A 26,791-nucleotide genomic window follows, 5' to 3' on the forward strand; every position below is an offset into this window, starting at 1 on the left:
ATGACAGGATCAATCACGTTATACGCAGACAGAAACGTCTAAAGTTTCAATCCTTGAGACAGCTTCACTCAATCTTACTTAGGAAACATTAAAAATTTTAGAGTGCTAAATATCTAAAGTTCAAGAAAAAAACAGTTGCTGCCTTTATTTCGAGAGAACACAGCATTATTTCAAAGATCAAGCTCCTAAATTGATCAACAAATTACCATTGGATTTTTTAAAAGATTTGTTCTTACTAAATAGCAAAAAAATGGTTACAAACAATTATTTTTGATAATGAAAGCGATTTTTTATGTTAAGTTTAGAAGCGCCCCTTGGGTCTTTTATCCTTTTTGTTTTTAAATTTGTTATGATAATAACTAAATAAATATAACAGAGAAACAAAAAAAACTGTGAACATTAGAATTGAAGAACACAGGAAACAACAAGGAGGGATGAAGTCCAATGACATTTTTTTGTTCAACGATAGGGGAGAATTATTAAACTTCATTTCAGTGAAATGAATGTGGCTATTCCTGTGGACATTATAGATTAACATGGAGCTTATACTGAAATTTTTAATACGCCATGTTTCCATGTCGTATGGTTTTATAGGTTCATTTTTCTCCCACGTCTATAGACGACCCTCAAATTTGGTCGTCCTCATAGAATCCCACCATTTAGAAACACAAACAAACAGAGATTCTGGTGTTTTAAAAATATAGAAGTCATTATAAAAATATTTTATTTGCATCGAAAGGTATTAAATATCTCCATTAATTGCCATTTTCATAAGGGTTTTCAAGTAATTTTGTTATTCAAAAAGGGCCCTCATTTGTTTTTATGTTTCCTGTTTTCCAATCAAATTATTCACATTTTGCAGTATGTGGGCTAAAATTTTTCTTTAAATCTTAAACTTGCAAAAATATAAATTATGCATTAGTGGTCATTTTATTCAGATTTTCACTGTCTTACAAAATTTTTGCCAGGATCAAAGTATTCATTGGCTGAGCTAGACGAAAAGAATCCATCTGGATTTGGGTTGAAACGTTTCAAAATGAATACGGATCGTATTGACGGATGTGACCGTAATAGATTATCTGGGGTATATAAACGCCGAGTTTGATAAACATCGTGAAAACTTTCCTCGGGACCATCCTAATGCTATTTTGATGTAAAGGGTCAATACGAAATCATCCCTTATATGACATATAAGTTCTGGAATGGCTCTCCGTCAGCCACATTATTTTGTTTCCATTTCTTTTTATTTATAGATGTCGATGCCAGCTAGGGATGAGACGGGATATATATCTATCCCTGATAAAAGGCGAATTCTTGATATTAGTGCCGTTTTGGAAGCTGCCGCTCTAATCTGATAATATATTGTTTTTAGCTTTAGGCCGGCCGAAAATATAGGTGGATGATTTCGACAAAATTAATAACTTCCAACTATTATTCACAATTATAACACCTCATTGACCGATAATTACCTACCCAATAATTTCATAATTCACAGCTGGAACTGAATTGAACTGATTAGTTCTAATTAGTTAGTTTGTTATGCATTACATTTTGAAAGATAGAAAAAGAAAACTTCAAATACAAAAGTTTGAAGATTTTTGCTCTATTATATTATGCAAATGTCAGAAGAACAAACGATGAATGATGAATGAATGTTGATGAATGCCCTATATATTATTAGATTAAATCGTAGATCTGTTTTCCTGTTTTCAAAAACATATAGTTTATTGACATTTCAATAGGCCGTTTTTGAGATATTTCAGTTTAAAAATAATTATCATTCAATTTCTAGACAATAGCCTTATTGTTTAAAAATTCTCAAGTCGGTCTTGATGGCAATCATATTATCTATGTTTGCAATTGTTTTAACAATGTCCAGAAATGGAAAGATAATTATTTTTAAACTGAAACATCTCAAAAACGGCTAAATGAAATGTCAATAAACTATATGGGGGACCTTCCAAAATTGCCAGTATACGAAGAAAAATTCCATTCGATTTTGCTTAATAAAATTTAAAATTTGGTCTTGTATCTTCCAGCTGGTATAATTGGAAGTCCGGACCTACAATCGAAACTCAAGCGAATAGGAGACACTTTCATTTTAAAGTTAGAAATAAGATAATGAAACTGTCTTAAATATGTTTCGTTTTTAAATTGTTAAATCGTAGTAAAGTCTACTACTAAAATTTAATTGTCCCCTAGTTATTCTAACTTTGAGGTCAGGTTAATGGGGGTAACCCAAACATCCACAAATATATCAATAGGTCTCTCCAATGCCTCCGATCATCGCTTCTGCTTCCAATAAATACTTAAACACGATACACTGTTGCATTTCAATGATGCAAGATAGAAGATTGCAGTTTGTCGAAACCACCAAGGGAAACTCAACACGCGACCGAGGTAGGTGTGGTGTTCCGCAGGGATCGATCCTATCTTCTCTACTTTTTAGCATTTACACCTGCTTTGTATCGAAGGTCATTTGCATACGACAGTAAGAACTTGCCCAGTATTTTCCTAATTCATTTGTGCATTTCAATTTTATATATACAATTATTTAGAATGTTCTCTTACTACGTTTTATTGCTGCTGTCTTTGGGTGTAGTTGGTTTCATTCATTCGCCTTTGTCATGTATGCAAAGGGCGGCCGGCTATATTTTGACACACATGTTACCCAATAGTACTTTCATATCTTTAAGACGAAAACTTCCCAGTGATATTTTTTGGTACTACATTACCTGAAAAATAAAAGGACTTTCTAGTTATCCTTTTTGCAAGCAAAATTTTTATTTTCTTTATCAGGTTTGTACTTATTAAAGGGGTATTCTCACTTCATTATGCTAGACTTCCTTTTGACCTTCCAATTGATCTATTGTCTTTGTTCCCAGCAATAATTTAAATACCATTAATTCTCCAACATCTTTCAACATTTTCTTGTATCGTAAAACTGATAAAGGAAAATGGATTACCTAATTTAAATTTGGGATTACTTATCCATCTAGAAATGGCTTCACCGTATAGAGAGAATAAGATCCTTGATCTCACTCCATGGCATTGCTCAATAGCTTCAGTGGAACTATTAGTAGAAGTATATTAAGCTCGCTGGTATCTACAGCTTATAACTCACTCACTAACTCACAAGCATGGACATCAATATGCACCGAATCTCAATCAAAGTGTTCCAATATATAGACTATGTTTCAAAGAAACTTATTAATTCATATTTTGCCATATTAAGATTGATATCTTCCCAATTTTTGTCCACCAAAAACGAACAATTCGATTAATATACAATTTAAAACGTCTAGAGCTATGCTGAGATGTTTTTCAAACTTCACAAATTTTATCTGATAGGTATTCCTTTACATAAAAACTAAGAAAATTTCATACAAAAATCTGAAATTCATTCATATTCGGCAGGAACAAAATTATACTATTTCTATAAAAAACATACTATAATATACTTCCTGTTAAAATCAGAGACGTAAACCAAAAGAAATTGGGAAAAATATTTAAAATCTTCCCTGCAACGACTATTTTTTATATACGAATAAGGAAATTTTATGAACAATAGATAAAAATTAAACAGTTTATATCCTCTGACTCCTTATTTGTTGTTTTTTTCATGTAATAACGAATAACGAATAATTCGATTAATATACAATTTGAAACCACTAGAATAAATTGTATGAACAATAGATAAAAACATAAACAGTTTGTGACTGTGACTCTTTATTTGTTGTTGTAATACTTGACATAACTTTCCTTTGCAATTCGTATTAGTGAATACATGTCTACTCCACTCTCCTCTACTGTATCCGAAGTTCTTGGTTATCCCAATTCCCTCATATCCAGGTCTTTCGTTAAGGAAGTCTCAAGTGTCCGGCCTGCCAAGCTACTTTTCTTGCTGAATAATTGATATGTACAGACCTTTTCATTATCTCATTGGTCACTGTTGATAATTACAGCAGTAGTGTCTAAGATTTTTTTAGTTATTCGCTTTGAGTGAATTAAGGGACATGCTTGGTAGAAATGCAGATGCCGATTGTATTATCGCTTTAAGAACCATTCCAAACAGACTTGGAACTTTCTAGGCACGTTCCTTGAAGTCGCAGTAAATTCTCGAGAAAGCTCATCTGATTGAAAATTTTTATGTTTGAAAACTTTTTCTCGCGGATAGTCTCTAGAATTCAGAGAGATCAGTTGCGCTCTTTTGTTGTACAAACTATTAAAAGGGTACTCTCCTGTAGTCCTGCCTAACGTGGGCATTTGACCTATTAACATTGAAATCTTCCTTAAATGCGTATACTTGGCAATCTCATAGAATGTCATATAAGGAACAATAGATCAAAAACGAATAATTCGATTAATATACAATTTGAAACCACTAGAAAAAATTGTCTGAACAGTAGATAAAAATAAACAGTTTGTGACTATGACTTTTTATTTGTTGTTTTTTTCATGTAATACTTGACAAAACTTTTCCTTACAACTCGTATTAGTGAATACATGTCTACTCTACTCTCCTCTACTCTATCCCAAGTTCTTGGTTATCCCAATGCCCTCTTTCGTTAAGGAAGTTTCAAGTTTTAGGTCTGTCAAGCTGCTTTTCTTGCAAAATAATTACGCTAAGTGCAGAAAGCGCTCGGAGATCAGTCCTAGAAACCCGCGAAATAGTCCATCGTCAACAATATTAATATAAAACACGTAATCTTTTGCATTACATTTCCAATATCTGAAACGTAGCTTCAAAATGAGTTTTCAGTTTCTAAGCATTTCGCGAATATGTGTTAATTTGGACTTTCTAAAAACGCACCGTTCTGGAACAAAAACCGACCATACAACAAACGGAAACACGGGTTTATTGTACGTAACCGACACCGTTGGAAACTTTGGCCGAAAACTTTCCCTACCCCACCCCCTTTAACCCACACCTATTCATCTACACACTATTCTGTGGTCACCGAAGTTTGTTAATGCGAATTTTAATAACCACGCGAGCGAAAAATGAATTATTATTTCGACGCTGTAGAGGTAGATGCAGATTTATTCGTCTGCGTTTATATACGAACAAACAGGTACATTGTCATTAAATACACGGTTACAAACAATAGAGTTTGAAGTCAGATATAAAAGAATCTCTAACATTGTCGAAGCGGTGAGGAAAAAAAATATTTTTATGTCGTTTAGTTCTTTTGTTCAAAAGGGTAGCGATGTTTATGCGTTCGCATTCTATTTATATCATACACTTTAAACTAAGTTGAGTTTCATTCTCTAGCAGCTAAAACGAGCTACTTTTTCAAATACAATTTTCTTTGTAACTCACAAATAATGAAGAAATTAATGTTAACCTGTTTTGCAACTGATATATACTAACCTTCTTAATAGCTCATTGGGCACTGTTGATAATTTCAGCTGTAGCGTCTAAGATTTTTTACTTATTCGTTTTCGGTGAATTAAGGGACATGTTTGGTAGAAATCCTGGTGCAGATTGTACTTTTGATTTAAGCACCATTCCAAACAGAGTTGGAACTTTCTAGGCAGGTCCCTTTAAGTCCCAGTAAATTCTCGAAAATGCTCTTTTGATGTAAACACTTTTTTTATTCAACATTCCATGAGTTGACCGTGCCATTGCAAGGTTACAATTTTCCTAAACATAAATGTTTTTTTCTGGTGTTTTTTCAAATAACTCGTTAGTGTATTTCTTATTTCACTGTTGATAATTTCAGCGATAGTGTCTAAGACTTTTTTTGGTTTTTGAACTGAGTGGACTAGTAGCCATGATTGGTAGCAATACTGATGCAGATTGTCGTTTTGCGTTAAAAACCATTCTGAACAGACTAGGTCAGAGTAACTTCTCTAGAATTCAGAGAGAAGATCAGTTGCGCTCTTTTGTTGTACAAACTATTAAAAGGGTACATTAGTTGCTTTATTTTGATGTAAATAGAATCAACAAAATTTAAGTTTTCAGGCTGTTACGTCAACAAGCAACGTTCTTATTTCACTGGTGATAATTTCAGCCGCAGAGTCTAAGATTTTTTAGTTATTCGCTTACAGTAAATTAAGGGACATGATTGGTAGAAATGAAATGTAAAAATGTTCAATCAAAAATTTGAAGTGTTCGGGTATGCTACCAGCGCCCGTACTGATGTAATGTTTTTAAAAATGTATATCGTTATTTTATCAAGTATCTTGTGTTTGATATTCAATTAAAAATTTGCATGTCATTGAAAATCAATACGTCTACGTTCTTTTATTTTTATAGGCGTTTTTAAAAAAACAAAAGCTTGAAAACTCTATTTTCCGCTATCCGATAACGATTGTGATTTCCAGGAGAAAATGATCCATCCAAAAAATACAAAAAAGGTAATTATAGGCAATAAGTTATTTTTATAAATCCTGATAAGGGATGTGTTTTCTTCTCCAAAGATCATTTTTATGCAAGGAATCGCAAAGCCTCACCTAAATACAAAATATTAAATTACCGTTATTTCTATTCCGCTAAACATACCATCTGGCCCTTTTTTTGAAGGGTTTTAGATGTTGATACTGATTTTTTAAGTATTAATTCATTATATCGATTATATTGTGTGATTTAATACTGTTCACGTTGTTGTTGACTACCTTTAATAGAAGTTTATTATTATTCGAAGAGCTTTTTAAGATATATATTTTTCAAAATGTTTACCCAGAGCTAATATATGTAGGGTTTTTGGTGTCTTTTGCTGAGCATTATAAGTTCCTTTTGTAAAATCAACGGTTATGTGACGCCAGTTAAGGAAGTTAACTTTTTGTTCTTGTCCTTCCAATTCATTTTCCATTTTCTCTTGGTCTTCCTCCTTTGTTTCTTTGTGCTGGATTAATAAGAGTCATAATTATAATAACAATAATACGAGAGAGTTCTAAAAACCCTAATTGAAAAAGAAGTTGAAGAGACTGAAAAAAGTGGCCTTCAAGGAAGCAGGCGTGAACAAAACAGACGATAGTAAAAATTGAAAACCAGACCTCTGTAGGAGTTCTTTAGATAAATAATTCATTGCTTTATAAGGAAAATTTTTTCCCACTTTCAATTAATGATTATCTGAAATCAGTTGTTTAAATTGATTACTCAAGGGACGGTGTTTTAATCCAAAATTTAATTAAAATTTCTAAGCTTGAAAGTTCGGCTGTGTAATATATAGAGTGCTAGAGAATGTCACTGATATGTATCAGCGTTAAGCTTCGATGTCTCATTAGCAGAGTGATTTTTGTGGTTTTTTGGATGGTTTAGCTTATATTAAAGGTTCATTTTCTTTTTTTTTTGTTCGGCTGGTGCGAAGCATTTTTAATTGCTACCGCGATAGTGTGTGTAGAAGAAATAAAAATAATCATAAAAAAACGAATAAAGCACACCCATAACTTAAAACCGTGTCTATTTGCCTTTATCGCAACAAACTCGTTTACCTTTAGACGAAAAACGGTAATTAACAATTGTTGATATAACCATCACTGTTGGATACATTTCTAGTCACGCATTAGTTGACATTTAAAGAGCATAATCCATTAAACAATTTGTTAAAATTCTTAAATGTATCGCTTTATTAACGTATATTTGACATGCGAATCATAGGCGTAGCGTTCGGGTATAAATGGGTTTGTTTTAGTCTTGCTTTTTTAAAAAAAAATTCTAGATGTCTAGGAACACATTATAGTCACTGACCATAATCCTAATACGTTTTTAAATTAATAATAATAATAATAATAATAATAATATTTATTGCCAAAAATCCCATTTACATAAAAAAAAAATTCTACAGTAAAGGACCTATAGGGGCAAATACTATAACTTACAACTAGTTACTATTGGTTGTGAGTTGCACCTCGTTAGAAAAAGTTATAGATATTTTGAATTTTATTTTTACATTTTATTTATTCCATTGTAACACTTCTAATGTTTTCTTTAACTTTTTTTAAAGCAGTCGACATTCCGATTTTTCAATTCATTACGTAATTCATTAAAATATTTTACTGCATAATACACATAGCTTCTTTGTCCAGTAGCCAATTGGTAAAGTAATACTTTTATTACGAGTGTTCATTTGATTTTGTATATATTCATTTTTTAATTCACTATATTGATACACTATTGAATTCATTACAAATGATTGCTTGATACTCCATGATCTATCTGCATCTTGTTCCTTTACTACAATAATCCTAAGAATACGCTTGTGAAGCCGATCCAACTGGTCAAACGATGAACTGTAAAGACCGCCCAATCCTTGCATACATGGAAATTAATGAGTGACTTAAAAAGTTTACCGAACGTTTTGCATACTATACTATACGGTGTGTAATTAGTTATTTTACAGACGGGAGTAGAAAAAATACTTTATTGCCCGTAAGCCTTTACAAGGCGAAGTAACTTAATAAACTAGTCAATCAGCGCTAGTGGTAGTATTGAATATGAAAACGGAAAGTGGTAAACTGGAATCTTACCAATGAGGAAAAAGAATTGTAAATTTTACTTCAAGTCCAAGATAATCTAGAGGCAAGTATCTAGTTGATGATACAATTAAAGGTTAATGGCACTAGTAGAAAACACAAATATCATCCCTTTCATGTGGTACTATACCAGGAATTTCTAGACCATAAAATTGGAACCGCGAAATCAACTGCTCATTTTATTTTGAAAAAACAAGAATTTAGAATTCGTCAAAAGCTCAGACCTGATGATGAAGAAAGGCGAAGAATATTTTGCGAATAATATACTATACTTTCTGACACTTCCAGAAAGATGACAACTTTCCCCATAAGATTATTTGACCGGACGAAAGTATAGTAACAAATAATGCAATTTTAATTTTTAACCTGCGAAATGCTCATTATTGGGCAAGAACTAATGCTCGAAACACCGATTATCTAGAGATCAACATCGTTTTGGTTAGTTAGGAAAAATGGATAGGTACAGGTCCAACACTCCACTCCACTTTCCAAAATAATGCTCACTTGTTTGAACATTCTTTACAATTCAATTTTTTAAAAGTAATTTGCTTAATTAATAACACGTAACGTGATCTACCTTTTTAGTTATCATTTCATCTACACCAAAATATTTAAAATTTAATTAAAACTCTTTTTTTTATTTAAACAATGTACATCGTTGTATTCGCAATAAAAATTTATATTTAAGACATGATGAAGTTTTTTCACAGACCATATGAAAAAATAAATTTGATGATGATTTCGCCGAAACGAAACGTCGCACTTAAAATCTCAGCGCTATATTGCAGAGCACAAAAAGTAGCAACGGGAAAGTGATCTCTATTTTCTATAACCTTTTAAATATTACAAGAAAAAAATAGAAACGAAATCGGCAAATTCTATTTTTTTTTTTGCGAATGTTTAATTTAATGTTGGGAATTTCTTAGTTTTCTCAAAAGCACTCTGTGAACGTATAAATTTTGCAACTTTTTTCTGATTTTACCGTATTATTTTGGACTCTATACCGTAATAACATAAGTATTTAAGGAACAAAAAGGTAAAGACCAGCGTGGTTAACACATATTATATAATCTATGAATAAACTGAAATTTTGTAATAATTGCTTTCCTGTATTCTTCTATTTCCTTGAGTCTATAAAATACATATACTAAGTATTTGTTTTTTTTTACTCTGTTATATTATTTCATAAGTTATTTCTATATATTTACTACTGGTAACTCTTTTCAGACTCACATCATTAATCTTGATTTCAAAATCAACTGTATCAAAAGATTTTGTGTAGTCTAAAAATATCACAACTGTTGGTAGGCTAAGACCTAAGTTTTCATAGATAAATTTACCAAGTAAAGTTATAGCATCATCTGTGCCTTTCTTCTTGATGAATCCAAATTGCCTTAAACTTAATATTTTGTGTTTATTAAGGAAGTTGAATAACCTGACAAAAATATTTTTTTCAAAACTCTTAACAAGATTTATTGTGGAACAAATTTCTTGGGACTTGCTTATACTCTGGATTGCAGTTGTCTATCTTCATGCCTGTCAAGTTTTTTTCGTATTGTGGATATTGATCCCTTTTAACCAAATCATCTTGATTGTTTTTCCAGGCTTCATATAATTGGTGATGATGAACAAAGTATTGAGCCCTGAAGCACTCCAACATTTGTTTTAACTTGCTGACTTTTAAGTTTTCATAAACAAATTTACTAAGTAAAGTTATAGCATCATCTGTGTATTTCTTCTTGAGGAACCCAAATTGCCTTGAAGTTAATATTAATTAAGGGTCTGACAAAAATGTTTTTTTCAAAAATCTTTGCAAAATTTGAAATTAATGCAATCAGACGAAAGTTATTCACTAAATTTATATATATATATATATATATATATATATATATATATATATATATATATATATATATATATATATATATATATATATATATATATATATATATATATATATATATATATATATATATATATATATATATATATATATATATATATATATATATATATATATAATTTTTTTTAAATATTTTTTTACTTACAGAAAAACCAGCAACAATAAAACATTAGTGCAGTTGTAATGTAGATCCTTTCTGTCACATATATCACCTAGAAAGTAAAATTATTAAAGTGAATAAAACACGAAAATATCAATAAAATCCCGGCTTGATAATAATTAAGGGTCAAATTAAAAAATTCCAAACCACAAGGTGTTTCAAATTTTAATTGAAAACTTACTTTTCGATTTAGTCCGTATGTTATTGCTATTGTGAAAATAAAAATTTTCACAAATATTTGAGTAGGTCTGGTATTTTACTGATGAGTATTTTTTTGTAATCGCTTATCGATTTATTTATTGTAAGTTGAATAAAAGTAGCCACAAAAATTAATATACAGTGCGTTTCCCCCCTTTCTTACAAAAGGAAAGAGGAGAATTTTGAGACGAAAATATTGCGTAAACGATATTCCAGTGATATTTACTTTATCATAAATTTAAAATAAAAAATATCAAAATTAATCAAAATATTTTAGTGGGTCTGCAGTTTATGTACGAGTATTTATCACTTATTGATACCACAGTTTTCAACAATTTAAAGTATCTACAAAAATTAATATACAGGGTGTTTTCCAGCTATTCTGACAAAAGGTAGGAAGATAGCTCTCATTTTAAGACTAAAATGTTGTTTATTAAAATTAAAAGATAATTCGTGTGACATTTACAACGAAACATTGTGTTTTTTTTTTCATTCATTCGTGTGCCCTAAGTTGCTTTGTTTTCAAGAGTTTTTTATTTATTACTTAAAAATCTTTTAGACTTTTTATTTTCTGTTAATCCAAATTATATATATGTTAAACCATGATTTTAGATCAAGCATTCAAAAATGAAGCTTTCTGGCTCTTTGTTTTTGATTAATTAATCTCAAAAATTAAACATCCAAAACCAAACGATTATATGAAAAAAACAGACCTATTTTTAACTATTAAATGTACCCTTAAGAGAAAATACGCGAAATGTTTGCTTAAAATTAATTTTTACGTTAAATGAGGTAGTAATATTAAATCAATAAATACAATTTTTAAACTAATCAAAATTAGGTAATAATTCTTTGTTTTTGTAGGAGAGCTAAGGAAACACAAAGTGCAATATGTAAAATAGTTGCTAAAGAGGAAGGTTAAATAAAATGTTTCATAACTTGACGAACACGAAATAATTATTATTCTCTTTACCATCTTCAATAAAATGATGATTGCCCGTCGCTATTACCGCACAGGAAGTCGATTGTCTTCTTTTAACAATCAATTGTTATTTATTATCAACGCTCACTTTTTTTGAATATTTACTCTTAAGTTATGTATAGTTTTACTTTTATGCGTTGTGAGCCGAATTACAACGCTTTCAAATACATTAGCGTTGCTAATGAATACAGAAGTTTAGCGATGACTTATGTGGAATTTGTTTTAATAAATTTCCCTGGAAACATTAAGAAATTTGCATTTGATTCCATCGGCAACGTGCTGTATATTAAACGCAGCATTATGTTTAATACAATGGACAGGAAATGGCGTCTAATTAATATTTTCTCATGTATATGTCTTGAGCTGTTGACCCATTGTCATAATAATAAATTTTATTTACAAAATACCAAACAGTTGTTACAAATTTAACTATCTCATTAAATAATAAATTCATAAATTGAATTGAAATTGAAAATATTGTCATGATATTTTTTACATATTTTGTAATTATCAAAAAATTTGTTGATGTACTATTAGTGGGGTTCGCAGAGTTTCATTGGGAAACGTATTTTAAGTCCATCTTCACTTATTTTCACACTTGTATTACAATATAAAAGTATTTTATAGAATTGGTAACCATTTCTGGCGATATATGAACTTATTTTTATTTAAATGTTTATATATACTTTATTTAGTTAATACCTAGTAATTTTGTAAAAGGCAAGAGTCGCATTTGCTACCTCATATTTAATGGAAAAAAATTAATACTAACAAAAATTGTATAAATCCAAACTAGTCGGTCCTACACACACAAAATTGCAAAAACTTAGCAAAGCTAACCAACACTATCTTTATATTTAATTTTCGCATAAGATAAACCCATTTGGCCCAGACATAAAACTACTTTTAACTAGGTTTTGTTGGTTATTTGCCACTTTTCTCTTTTTTTATAAATTGGTTTGGCTTGACACCGAATTTGCTTGCTTGCAAATGCAGCAGTGATATAATAATTTTTAAAAAGAAACGGCTAATTACGATTGAACAAATTTAGTCATCTTCAATATAGTCTAGCTAACAGCACTCTAATTACAATACTCGCTACATTGCGACTTATTAAATCAATATTCTGTATAATGCCCAGGAGATGTATATTTCATATTGTGTTTGTATGCCATATAATACCTAGTAATTCTATACAATGCCAGCTGTTTGTAGCTTCTAGCTTTAACACTGCTTTAAGCGAATATTGTTTGAACACACTTCACTCATTTAATTTTCCCTAATGGAGACTGTAAATAGCCCCTGCTTTCTGAAATGGTTAAAGGAAATATAATATAGAAGTTAGCAATTTCATTATTTTATCATTCATATGTCTTTTGCAGATCCACTTATAATAATTTACCTTTTAAGTCTGTTGCAATTTTAATCTGATAATTATCTGATCTGATTAATATTGTTTATTTTTTTTTTTACAAAAAAAATTCTCACTTCAGTGTAACCTTGGGTCTTTGGTAAATAACAAATATTACGGTAGGAAAAGATTTCATAAAAGAGATGCCAAATTATAAGTACGTAAAAAAAAAATAAAATCGTTGTTTCGGATTTATTATACCGAGTTTTTCACCTTTATTGAAGTTTATTGCAGTTCCTGTCATCTTGCTTATTTCATAGTGAACACCAGATATATTATTACATTTTGAGATTCTATGTGAAATTCTAAACAAGTTTTATGGATAATATCCTATACTAATATTACTTTTAGACAATCCTTATTAAATTAGGCAACAACAATAACCAAGACGTTTTTGCCAAATGTGAATACCAAATTTTCCGAAGTTACAAAATTATACATGTTAAATCTTTTTTTTTTTTCAAATTCAAATATTTCAAATACCGTTGCGCATAGGCATAGAAATATTTTTAGAAGTTCACACAGATCCCAAATTGTATTAATATATGGGGTGTTCAACGCATAACAAGCAAGTCGACATCAACTCCCCGTTGAACAGGAAGTGGCTGGACGTTGAAAATATTTTAAAAAATGAGTACACTTGGTACTTGCCTTAACCCCAAAAATTGAAAGGAATTTTCAGATTACATCTCAATAAACTGTTAATGAACTATTTCTTAGAGGGTAAACTTTACGTTGTTTCCGTGCCTTACTTGGTCTCTTCGAACGGCTATAACTAATTAATATTTCCCGTCAGCCGATCCCTTTCATTCACCTCTCTACAAAGCAGACAGCTGTACATGTTCAATTCTCCTTATTTGCGATAACCAAAAAAAAACATACGGTCTTGCAACAATCATTTAATAAATTAATTTAAAGACCTGCGAAATTGTTAAAAGGTCACATCGTGCAAGCGTAATTACTGAATTGGCCGAAGCGTTGGCCTGGCTTTAATAAAATACAAAAATGATAAAAGGTTTTGCCTGTTTCGTATGAAGTGGCCGCGAAAGTATTTTAATTGTAATATTACAGCGAATGATTTCCGTTTTTATTAGCAGCGGGCTCCTTGAATCACCTATTGTGGCATTCATAATCTGGCGAAACTTGAGTTCTTTTAATAAAACGGTACACGTAATGTTATAAAACCTGAGTACAAGAAATTATCTGGGGGAGAAAAAGATAGACCAAGAGAACACAGCTCAGAAAAAGCAAAGGAAAATATTGACATTCAAAATTTGGGAGAGTTAGCAATGTCACTGCTACCCAAAGGATCTATTGTGAGCCTTTTCATAGCTATAGAGCCTTATCTGATCTCTGATTACACTCCACAGCCGGCGATGACTGCTTGAGGTACTTGCATCTGATTTGGTTAGCAAATGAGAACGTACTTCACATTGGAATAGCTGTTTCCTCCTCTTCTTAGCACGGTTTTCTTCCACTTCCATTGATTTCAGATGCCTCTTAGGGCAGCAGTGGCATATCAGTATACCTACCATTACTCTTGCGACCATTCTTTGACTGGTAGACCTCTGAGGGATTCTGTCTTCTGCCTTTATCCCAGTCTTCGTGCTTCCCTACAATCCCAAACTATTTTGGATAAATTGATACTCACATCATACAAGATTGTGCTGTTTTTTCTTTATTCTCAATCGTTAGAATGGAGTAATGAAGTGAAAATTTCATATTTATAAATTGCTTATTGGAATTCTACTTTTAACTTCTAAATAGAATATTAAAAAATAACCTTAGTTTGGTTATTGATGTTGGCATGTTGATTAATATATGTTACAAAAATGGTTCAATAAATTTCTAGGTTACTTAGTAAAAACTACATTTTACGTTTATCCAAAAAAATTGGAAATAGCCTGTGGAAGTTGTTTTAAAAAAATCAAAAATAACATTAGTTTGGTTAAATAAATATGTGTTTCGGAAAAAGCTTCCTTTAAAAGGGGCCCAAGAAAGTCATTTTATATTATTTTTCAAAAAAGGTTTAAGATGTATAAACGAAATTTAATAAAAAAGTTGCTACTAAAAAATTATTTCCATAATTTTTAGTTCATTAGTTGTTTGTTAAAGAGTCATAATTACCTGAGATAATTCGTTATAATTAGATAAAAATTACTTTAAACAATTTATTAATCCAGTCAGCAATATTTACTAACGCTCCAGGATCAGTTTTTTTTTCGTATTTATATAATATTTTGTTAGCAACAAGATAATACAGAAAATATGACAAAATTTTCCTAGCCTTACGGTTGCAAAGAAGGAGTTGAAAACAATTACAAAAAGTTCAAGTTCAACTTGTAGACACTGAAAGTAATAGTCAAATAAATACTTGCATATTATGTCTGATACTTAATATACAATAAATGAAAAAGTTTTCTGCAATTGGATATAAAAATATACAAGGGCAAACTTAAGCAACATTATAAAAAAGGGTTTTTTAGATTGAGACATATTTACTAAGGAATATATAATTTTTTAATATTCGATTTTCACTAAAGCTTAGCTGAACGTTTTTTGAAACACTCAGTATCATTTGTACAGTGGAGGGGAGAAAACCATCCCCATTGAGGAATCCTGAAATACACTAACCCTTTGTTTTTTTTTTAAGTTAATTGAGCAGTAGGACATTTCGTGGGAACACCCAGTACCTAAAAAAGCAATTGAGAATATTATCTGACAGCTATAGGCAATGGAAGTGAACGTTCTTATTTGGGTAGATCGCTGTGTAAATTATCGTCTGAGTTTATGTACTATAAATTTAGTCCCCATTAATGGTGGGGATGACAAACATTTCACGATTCTTCGTCGGTATGACAGTGAGAAAGTTCCTCGCTGAGTCGGAATAAATCACTACAGGCTACGTAATAGGATTAATAAATCAAGGATTTTGCCCATCGAATGAATCGGTTTAATACAATATAGTGAAGATCTGTCATTAATCTTTAACTGTCTCTTGTTTTACCGAAACAGTCGACGACAATAAATTATTAATTAAAAGAATCGGTTTAATCGCTAGGGAAGCGCGTACAATTTATATGTTTCCGTCCTTTTATGCATATGGGCATTAGTCTTCCGAAGTCACGGGAAACGTTTTCTTTCATTACCTTTTGGTTAGTTCGGTTGGCATTGAAATAAACCAGTTTGTCACCGATGATAGTGGTTTTTTTATAAAAATTAATGAATTAATATTGAAAATTATTTAAACATCAGAATTTGTTGTTTTTTGAGATATTTAGGAACATAATGGCAATAGTCCACAATTTTTAGCAGTTTGGGTATTTTATAATTCAATTAAATTTTCGCTTAAGCAGCCTTTAAAATGTGTATGGCTCCCCTGTATATTTTAAGAAATGTTAGAAAAGTTCTATATAACTAAAATATTTTAAAACAAATACTTTGGCCAATTAGGTGCCGCCTACAAGTCAGTATTTGCGCTTGTTGTTTTGACATGGCGAAATATCAACAGTTTTTCGGTTGTCCTGAATTATAACAATTAAATCATCTTAGATTTTAAAGAACTTTAAATTGCTTTTGGTAAAGTTGTGCCAGTACTAATAGATATTCTGCGGTGATTAGTTTTCTTTTATATTTGTTAATGTTCCTAATGTTTTGCAACTTTTTGCAACTTTTTTTGCAAGAAACTTATATATAGTTGCTCAAATGAAGTTGGAGCCATTATAGGTTCAAATTTAAGATGGCGAGACCATGTGGAATACATCTCTAATAATATTGGAAAATAAATCTATAAATATTATCAGCTTAGACAGCTTATGGCTACAAAAATACTAAAAACGTTGTACTGTGCCTTAATTGAATCTCTGAACCTTGGATTGTCACTCAAAGATATGTCTTGAATGTGATGCTGCATAAAAACAGGTTTTTGTTCTGGTATAGATTTATTTATTGAAGCCCCAGTATTACAAATTAATCAATTGTACATAAAATCAGCGCTAACATTTGCCCAAATAAATCAAAAATACTTGTATTTGTATACTTGTCTACTGTATTATTCCAAATGCAATACCAACTGAATGTCAAAAATATATTTTTTATGCGCTACTAGAAATGTTTAACATATTATCCGTTGAATTTGAGAATAAACTATTTCAAAAAATAAAAAATTTACTCAAGCAGTGGCTAATAAATAATGAAATAACTTGTACTAATTGTATAGTACTAGTACTAGTACTAATTGTATAAGCACGCTGGATGTAGTATCTGCCTATTATTGTTACCTAGTCCTTAAAACTTATTCATTTTGTATCTCATATAATAAATAAAACAAAAAAATATTTTGTGCAATATGTAGCTCGTAATTGTATTGTATTGTTTTGTAACCTGTTAGATTTAGGAATGTTGTGCCATGGATTTTGTCATTATTTATTATTACTTATCATTATGTTTCGTTAGTTAGGCAATAGTACTACAAAATTAATATAAGAGTAGATGCCCTTTTCTCACACACTGAATGGACTACGACGCTTCAATTAGATTTAATTTATCTGTATAATTAATTCCATTATGTTTATAAACCGCCAACAATGTTTTCAAAAAGCGATCAAATATTTAATAAAATATATTTAGTTTTTCTTTAATAAGCTATCAAAATATCCTATTTTTTTCAAAAATATAACTAATCAATCGTCCAATATTTAATAAAAGCTTGCTATTGCAGTAACCATCGAATAAAGTACATGCGGTATCAAAAGTGCTTTCAATTTTTATTTTTCTTTACATCGTATACATGCTCGACAGGGTCTTATTTCCATCTTCCTTGTTCTTGTTCCTTTTGTCAGTTCTTTGCTGGGGTTGCATAGACCGGCTCTTTCATATAGTCTAAAGGAGTCAAATCGGGGCACCTCGCTGACCAATATATTGGACCTGTCTTTCCAATACTAGTACTGTCGGCCCTCTATTATTAAATTGCCTTGTGCCTTGAACTTTTGAAAGTCATCAATCCTTCCCCACGTGTTTAAATTGTGACTCATCCGTCTATAAAATGTCTATTTCTTAGAACATTGCCAAATCGAAGGAAGCTGAGTAACAATCTGGTAATCCAGGGTGTTCCGTATGATAAGAATGAAAACTTGGGGAAGTAGTAAAGAAAATTGGGGAGCAATTAAGTAAGTCACGGTAGTAAATAACTAGTTCATAGCAGGCTAAAGTAAATCCCATTAAAGTCAGTTTTCACAACCAAGAAACAAAAGCCCGTTTAATGTTTAAAACATGATTTAACGAAACGAAATCTTGAACTGTTTAAAGCTGCTTAAATATTTAAAAATGAAAAAGGGTATAAATATTTGTGGATCAATCAAGGCCACGTTCTTTTAAGACAAACGGATAATAAATTTTTATTGATTCGGGATAAGGAAGACTTTAAAAACTAAACAAAAATGGATTTAGAGTAGTGTATATGAACATTCAAAGTATTAAAAATAAATAAATTAAGAAATAAATCTATAGAATATCGAGAAAATATAATGACGCAATATCCTAAGAATCATATAATTGTCGTGAACTTCAATATGATGGACTAGTAGTAAAAAATTATAAAAGTGCAATAGCGTTGAACAATTTTGTCATTAAGAATAAAATAGGTATATCGAGTGCTAGGCGGGTGACAGCAAATAGTCATAACTTAATAGATCACGTTGTAGTAGATTAAATTTACAGAACTAAATGCACGCTTAGTGCGCAAATTAATGTCTTGTCAGATCACTGTAAACTGATAGTTATTATATCTGAAAATATAAAAATCCATAAGTCTAAAGTTACTTATGATATTGAAACAGTGAATCATGGGGAGCAATTATACAAGAGAGTGTGTGTGAACAGGGAAAATACTGAGTTGTGTCTTGAATTTAAAGCAGTCAAAAATAAAGTAAGTAATAAAATTAGAGTTCCTAAAAATGGTCACTTTGTAAAGAAATGAAATGAAGAAAACAGTGGACATTTATTAACAAGGACTTTCCAATACAGTAGTCCAAGAAGCATCTACTTATAATAAGCTTCCAGAAAATTTAAGAAATATAAATAAATATGTTAAATTTGTAAAACAGTTAAAAATTCACTTGAATGTAAATTAAATATAGATACTCTAGAATGTATAATAATAAGATTAAGTATTGGGTTGTATACTTACCATTTTTTCTATTTATTCTTTTTATAAATTCATTATTTCTATTCTTGGGACCAGTGCTTTTCCGACTGTTTAAAGAATGCTCAATTAATTTTCTGTTACTTATTGTAATTTGTTTTATTGATTAATATAAGAATTTTCAAACAAAAAAAAAATAAGGACCGCTGTGCAACGTTCACGTATCTGCTTTTAATTCTTCCCTTTAGCTCCGACAATTGGGATCTATTACGGCAACTGTTAACTCGAACATATTTCAAGGAGTCGGAGACGTTTATTAAAATTTTCATAAATTCTGAACCCACGCCTTTGAATTTCACATCTTGCCGAGAATAAGCTACGGCGTACTGTCTGGTAATCTGCTTTAGTTTCTTTTTTTTTTTTTTAATAAGACGGAGAGTGAACAACGTTGCTGCATTTTCCCAAGCCCACATACGTACGTTTACGCGAATAAGGGTTAGTTCAGTAAGTCGGATTACTATGGGCGAAACAGCAGGGGATAAGTAATTTTTCTGGAAAAGCAAAAATAAAATTTACGTTTAAGTCGTTTAGAATGATTTTAACATTGGTCCACAAGCTGTGCCTGGCTGAAAAAAAATAAATGGCACTTAATCATAAATGCAACCAAAGCAATTTATTTAACAATATATCGATATTTTTCACGAAATGTAATTACATACTACATACTACAAATACATATCGCAATCAAAACAGAAATGAAAACGGGCATCTTTGGGAATATTTTCAGTTATGAAATCCTAATTTTCGTTCTTTTAGCAGAATGTATAGTGTGGTCACGTGGCATACGGGATTTTGTTTTTATTAACTGCACAATTAGAATACTAATGCAATGAATGCTCTATACAGGCAACATTTTTTGTAAGCAGCCTCTATACAAGCTCTGTATAAGCAAATTATTTTTTAAAGCTAAATATTTAAGTTAAGTTTAGGCCAATTCGGACGTAAAATCTCCATAACCTCAACTAAAAAATTATTTTTGTTTGTGTTTTGTGCTGCCGCTTTAATTATAAGTTTTTTCACCTCAGAGACCTCACATGGACTAGTTTATAAACTAGCTTGATAGTACACAAACTAGAAGTCTAACTAGCGATTTTGTAGAATCATGGTGTTACTAAAATAACTCCGAATATTAACAAGTTGTTGTACTTTTCGAAAATTTTACAAAGTATAGAACGTTTGGTCGCTAAATAAAAATCACAAGAAAAGCATAAATTTTAATCTTTGTCTTTGATTAGGCAGTCAAAATTCTGAATTTTTTTCGAAAAAGATAGCTCGCAATATCTATAAGTGCTACTGAACCAGCCGGAAGATATTTTATCTTGCTACAAATCTTCAAGGATTTGTAGCAAGTTAAACTTAAATTTAAAAGATCTATATCGCACTCATTTAAGAATTGTAAAGCTCTTGATTTATGTGAAAAGGTTCAAAGGTTCAAAGTTTCTCAACCTACATGGTGGTATGTTTAGGCTGATTCTGTTTAGTAGTTCAGGGAATTGAGTAATATTATTCAACAATTTAGAAATGAAGTCGAACTGACTCAACCATTCCAGTATTGCTTTGAAAGTTTGCGGTTGGTATTCCCAACTTAAAATTGCAATACTTGAAGAACCGAACTTGTCTACTACTTTTGTGAGAATTCATCACAATTTTTCAAGTTAAGTGTTATGTGTGATAAGTGATCTTTAAAATCAACATTTTCGTTAAAAATTACACCTAGATCTTTAATCTTTGATTGGATTCAAATTATTTCATGCCCTTAACAATCTAATAAAAAAGCACTTATCAATATTTAATTTAAAGTTATTAAGTTGGCTACACTCCTAAAGCTTATAATATTTGTATTGAGTAATTTCGGATCATCTACAAAAGGCAGTACTAATGATTGAAGAGTTGGGCAGATATTATTTATGAAAATGTCAAATAAAAGTAGTGAACAATGACCTCGAGGTGTCTTTTGCCTTTCAAAAAACATGATAATTTTCTTTTGAGGTTCTTACTAACAGGTTGAATATAATTACTGTGACATTTTTCTATTTCCATTGTCCATTCCCAATCATGTAATGTGCAAGAGATTTAATTTGCCAGTATTTATGACTATTTTTTTTCGAAATAATTAGCTTTTCCAAATATGGAGAAAACGATTTTCTTTGGAACAAGATAGGTGGAATTGTTAACATTTAAGATGATGACAATATCTTGACGTGCTGAGGCCAAAATACTCTTCAAAAACATCCAAATTAATTTCCTCGTGGTTACCTTCCACTACTCTTGTGGAGAAATGATTATATTCTTGTCTCTAATGCGCTGCCATTTTTTGAGACAATTAATTAATTAATACTAAGGATTATTAATACTAAGTTGGTCTACTACAGAATTGAGTTTTCTGAAAAAACGGTAAAAATTGATTTTAGTATAAACTGACGTTAAAACGTGTGCATTTCAATCAGAGATCAAACGGGATGCTGAGATAAAACGCCATTATTAGATTCGTTAGTAGCTTATTCCCCAAAGGAATACGAAATTCTTTGATTTTGCAATTTAGCATTTTTGTGATCTATATATCCGAAACGTGTGCCTTTTGTGGGCCTTCAGGCTGGAGAAAGAAATATTTGCCGACCAGTTTAAAATCACGCTAGGGTAAATCGTATCAAGTGTTTGTACAGTGTGCGAAAAACATTGAATATAGAGACGCACTCTACCAGCAGATTCAAAATCAATTATTTTTAAATATATGGATAATTTTACATTATTTTTCCAGTAAAAGCGTATATTTACAAAATGTATACTTACTAAATATATTTTTTAAATGTATTTTTGCCTTAGTTCAAGTAAAAATACTCCATGCCTATTTAAATTCACTCTCAAATTGAACGGCACATAAAAATACAAAATCCAATGTAAAAATGCAAATAAAGTTTAGTTTTACAATAAATTATGTCAATTCTATCAATCAAATTAGCTGCGAGGTGTTATAAAGCGTCCTCTGCAACAAGGCGGTGAAACGACAAACTGTCAATATTGCATACGTATTGGATTGTTTGCAGATTGATATAACTTTTCATACTTATACAATTTTAAAGTTGCTTAGAAGGACTTGTATACTTATTATACCTTATTTTTATTTGTTTTAGAGCTGGCATCAGATATGTAAATATTGTGGAAACTACAGTCCTTGATATTTTCTAAATTCGCATTTTACTAAATCCTTATTTCCCCTTTTTGATGTAAAATATTATGAAATCCAAATTGACAGTGTCAGTTAGTTATTATAACTTGTTTTTATTTGTTGAAAATTTAACATCAGATGTTTTTCTGGTATCAGATATAAGGAACAAATATCTAAATATTGTGGAAACTACATTGAAAGACAAAGCATTGTATTTACCAATTTTGCCTTTGATTTGTTTGTATTTTTTAAATTTGCATTTTATTCTATTTTTTTTTGTTACATGTTTATATATTCTATATTAAGTGGACTGAATTTGAGAATGTACCAAAAGTTTCATATGTGAGACCTCAAATGATGAAGTTATGATTGTGATCACCTTTACTGACATTAAAAAACTTCCATGTTTCTAAGCTTAAAGAACTTGGTGTTAAAGTTAAATTATTTTCGAAAAAATGCAGTCTTTCCAATCATTTTCTTGTATAATAACTTTGGTGTTGCAATTTTCCTTTTAACTTAATAATAGAAGCAAAATTTTCAAGTAAAAAGAAAGTAGATGTGGCTAAATAAAGAAAGCAAATAAAAACTCTAATTAAAATGAAAAAAAAGCTTAAATTCTAATAAAAGGTGTAGTAATTCGCAATAATAATGGAAATTGCAAAAACATCATGAAAATTTAAAACCTAAAACTGTTCAAAATGTATCCCCTCAGATAAAAATCACACGGATTAAGGTCTGGTGATGGAGGGTGTATTATTTAAATGCAATTGAAAGATTTTGAGAGTAAAATAGACCAATAGTGTATTTAGACGAAAACGACACAGTAAAAAAAGGATGGTGTGGTAACAGTAAGAAGTGTGTACTAAACGTGCCGCCTTCACATGGAATACCCATAATAATTCTTCATGTTGGGTCCTAAAATGGTTGGGTGGAAAATGCCTTATTTTTGTCTGTCAGAAACGTCAAAGATTCCATTGTTGATTACCATGAAAACATGACCGCGGAAATATTTGAGTTCTGGTTTGAAAATAAACTGTTGCCAAAACTATCGCCAAATACTGTTATATAATGCCTCGTATCATTCAGTCCAAATTAGAAAAATTCCAAATACTTCTTCAAATAAAGAAGAAATTAAAGAATTTCTCTGCGACAGTGATTTATATTTTGAAGAGAGCTACACGAAAAAATAAGTTCTGGAATTATTAAAAATTAAACATTTTAATAAAGACTACAAAATCGATTCCATAGCACAACAAAACGGACATGAAATCTTAGGATTTCGCCCGTATTATTATATATTTAACCCGATTGAGATGATTTTGTCCTAGGTGAAAGCGCATATCAGAAGAAATAACACTGCGCCAAACTGTAGTGATAGTACCATAAACGCAACTCGGCAAGAGGGAGCTATAATTTCAGCACCCAGCTTTGTGCTGTGAAAAACGAGTAATAAAAGAAGAAAATGTTTATCGAGAACGATTAATGGCGGAGTTGATCATTGAACTAGCAATAGTGACGGTTTTTTAAGTGACTGATACTTTATTATTATTATATGTAATATTTTGTATATTAATAATGATACTATGTAGAATTGTAATGAAATATAACGTAATAAATTGTTACTTTGTACTATGTTTTTTATGTATATCTTTCAAGATTTGTTCGGCGAAAAAGATTGAAAATATACTCATATCCCGCTTGTTAGGGTCTTTTAGGCAGGGTTTTGAGGTAATAAACACTATATTTCTGGTCGAAGTATACCACCGTTGCGTTATCAATTTCACCATTTCCGATTATTAAAACGTTCGTTGTGAATCGTCTCGTTTTTCTGCTTAATAAAAGCTGAAAATTTGCCCCCACGTGGGGTGAATTAATCCGTTTTCGTCCGCAAAAGGGGTAGGAATCGAATCGGGAAGTTGTAGATTAAAAAAAAAAACTCGTCAGAAAAAAACACATATCATTAAGCTTTGGCAAAATGGAGTGTCGGTCTGACATCGGTCCCAACGCAAACAAAAAAACAAGTTGTCACACGTAAAGTTTGAATCACCGAACGTTCACGCACGATAGGCCTTCCCTTCGCAAACCGGAAAAAGTTTAACAGAATCATCCGCCCAATCTTCCTCTTGCCAAAGTGCGGCATAAATTTTTTGCCGAACCCCGAAATTTTATCATAAATGCCCCCTTTATGGGCTTAATTCCCCTGTCACCGGCTCGGATACTCTCATAATGTGTTTTTAAATAGAAGTTTTCATTTGCATCTCAATAGCAACCCGATTAACGGTAGCAGGGAGCGTCCTCTATTTAACCGCTGCTCTAAAATTTTAAAACTGCCTTTATACAGAGTGTTGCAGATCTTGGAAGCGGAAATGAGTGTTCTGTTTGCCAAAAAGAAGTTAACTTTCTATGGTACACTGGCTGGCTAGGCTGTCAAAGTTACAATTTCATTTTTTTAATAATTGAGCTATTTGCACAAAATTTGAAAAATTGAGGTTTTTTGACATTTTCAGTTACAATTTCAGAAATGCAAAGCATTATATGATTAACTTCCTAAACACCAGTTAGGATTTTTTAGATCAAATCCACAATATTAAAGAAGTGTTGCAGAAGTTCAATGAGAAATTACACCCGCAAATATCCTGGTATATGTCCGAGTTGACAAAAAATATAAAACAGGAAGCAAAAAAGATAAAAAAATAAAATCACAGCTCAAACCTGCTTATGAAGCATACCTTGAAGAATACAGCAAAGCGTCCCTAATGCTCAACCAGAATCTCTGGTACCATGGTTTATAACGACAATACTCTTGACAATCCTCAAACCATCTTTGAAGCTCTTGCAAATTATTTCAAGAATGCAGATTTGAACTCGGGTGCCATTAATTTCTATCCATTTACCGAAAATGTGACCTTGGTTAATAATTGTGTTAGTGCTTTCCCCAAACCTTTATTAGTGACATTTAGTCAAGCGTTTTTTTCTGGAATTTATCATCGATATGGGAAGGAATCAAGAGTTTGTCCTATTTTTAAAAGTGGTGAAATAAGTCACGTAAGTTATCATAGATTTTTTCAAAAATACTACAAGTTGTTCTTTTTTTCTTTTTCAAAGAAACTTCCACAGGCTACTGTAATACTATTTTTTACAAAACTTCTGGATTCCTCCTGCGTCTGTTTTTGCTGAGTCCAACTTGTTGACGTTTCGCCAATCATCCTGTTGGCTTCTTCAGAGCTTGACTGAAACTTTTTCGGTCAAGCTCAAAACCAACGCGGGAGGAATCCAGAAGTAAAAAAGTAATACAAGTAGTTCTGTACAACCGTATTTTCAACCCAGTAAAGAACATTATCCCACCAAAGCACTTGGAGATTTAATTACCTTGAAGAACTTAAAAGATATAGATTAGATAACAGATCCATAACAAGGTTCGATATACACGTCACTGTCTCCAAAGGATGGATTGACTCCACTCAACATTGTCAGACGAAAGTGTCTTCAAATAAAGAATGCAAAGAATATTACGGATTCTCGCTCTGATTATCATGAGGATACAAGTGCCGAACTATTTGAAAATTAATTTCAAAACAATCTTTTAAAAAACAGTGTTGTTCTGCTACCCAAAGCACCAACCTGATCAAGTTCAAAAACTGAAATTCCAGAATATTTGTTAGAAAATTATATTTGTTTTGAATTCAGTTACAAAAAAGCGGAACTTTTCTAAGTTCTAAATTCATATGCAATTAAAAAACAGTAAGTATGCAATAATTTGACTGAACAGGCTACTGCTTTACATCTTCCTCCATATCATTCCATGTTTAACCCCATAAAGCATTTGTGGAACCAAATAAAAGCAAAAGTCAGAGCAGAAAAATGTTACTCATACTTTAAGTTACAGTGTTATAAATTTCATAAAAAATGTAATTAAAAACATGCCAATTGACATACAGAGAGTACAGCACATAAAAATTGAGAACTCTTATATTTCAATTTCTTTGTCCTACGAATCTGCGTAACATATTTAATTTTGTTTATTTGATCCATTTTTTTCTTGTTCTTTGGGTAAATTTGTTTACAACAAATTGAGGCTTGAACAGTGTATTACTTTGCTTTATGTCTCCGTTTTATTAGGCCTTTTGTTTGCCTTAAAATTTGTACTTTGTAGTGTAGTGTGTGTGTGTGTGTGTATATTTTTCACAGCAATGAATGTATTATTATTATTAATATTATTTTATGTTGTTTTTTCTTAGTGTAGTGTGAAGTAGCTTTTACTTGATTAATGTTCAGGTTTCCATAGTTA

At 31.0% G+C, this 26,791-nt stretch overlaps 1 protein-coding gene across 2 annotated transcripts in view; it reads left to right on the forward strand.

The window, feature by feature from the left end:
• LOC132708807 (PDZ domain-containing protein 4) overlaps positions 1-26,791 on the forward strand; it is a 221,205-nt gene that overhangs the window by 182,528 nt on the left and 11,886 nt on the right. The window lies entirely within an intron of this gene.

The sequence above is a fragment of the Cylas formicarius genome, unplaced genomic scaffold, assembly GCF_029955315.1.
Source record: "Cylas formicarius isolate icCylForm1 unplaced genomic scaffold, icCylForm1.1 PGA_scaffold_12__32_contigs__length_19106922, whole genome shotgun sequence".
In the NCBI taxonomy this organism is placed as follows: domain Eukaryota; kingdom Metazoa; phylum Arthropoda; class Insecta; order Coleoptera; family Brentidae; genus Cylas; species Cylas formicarius.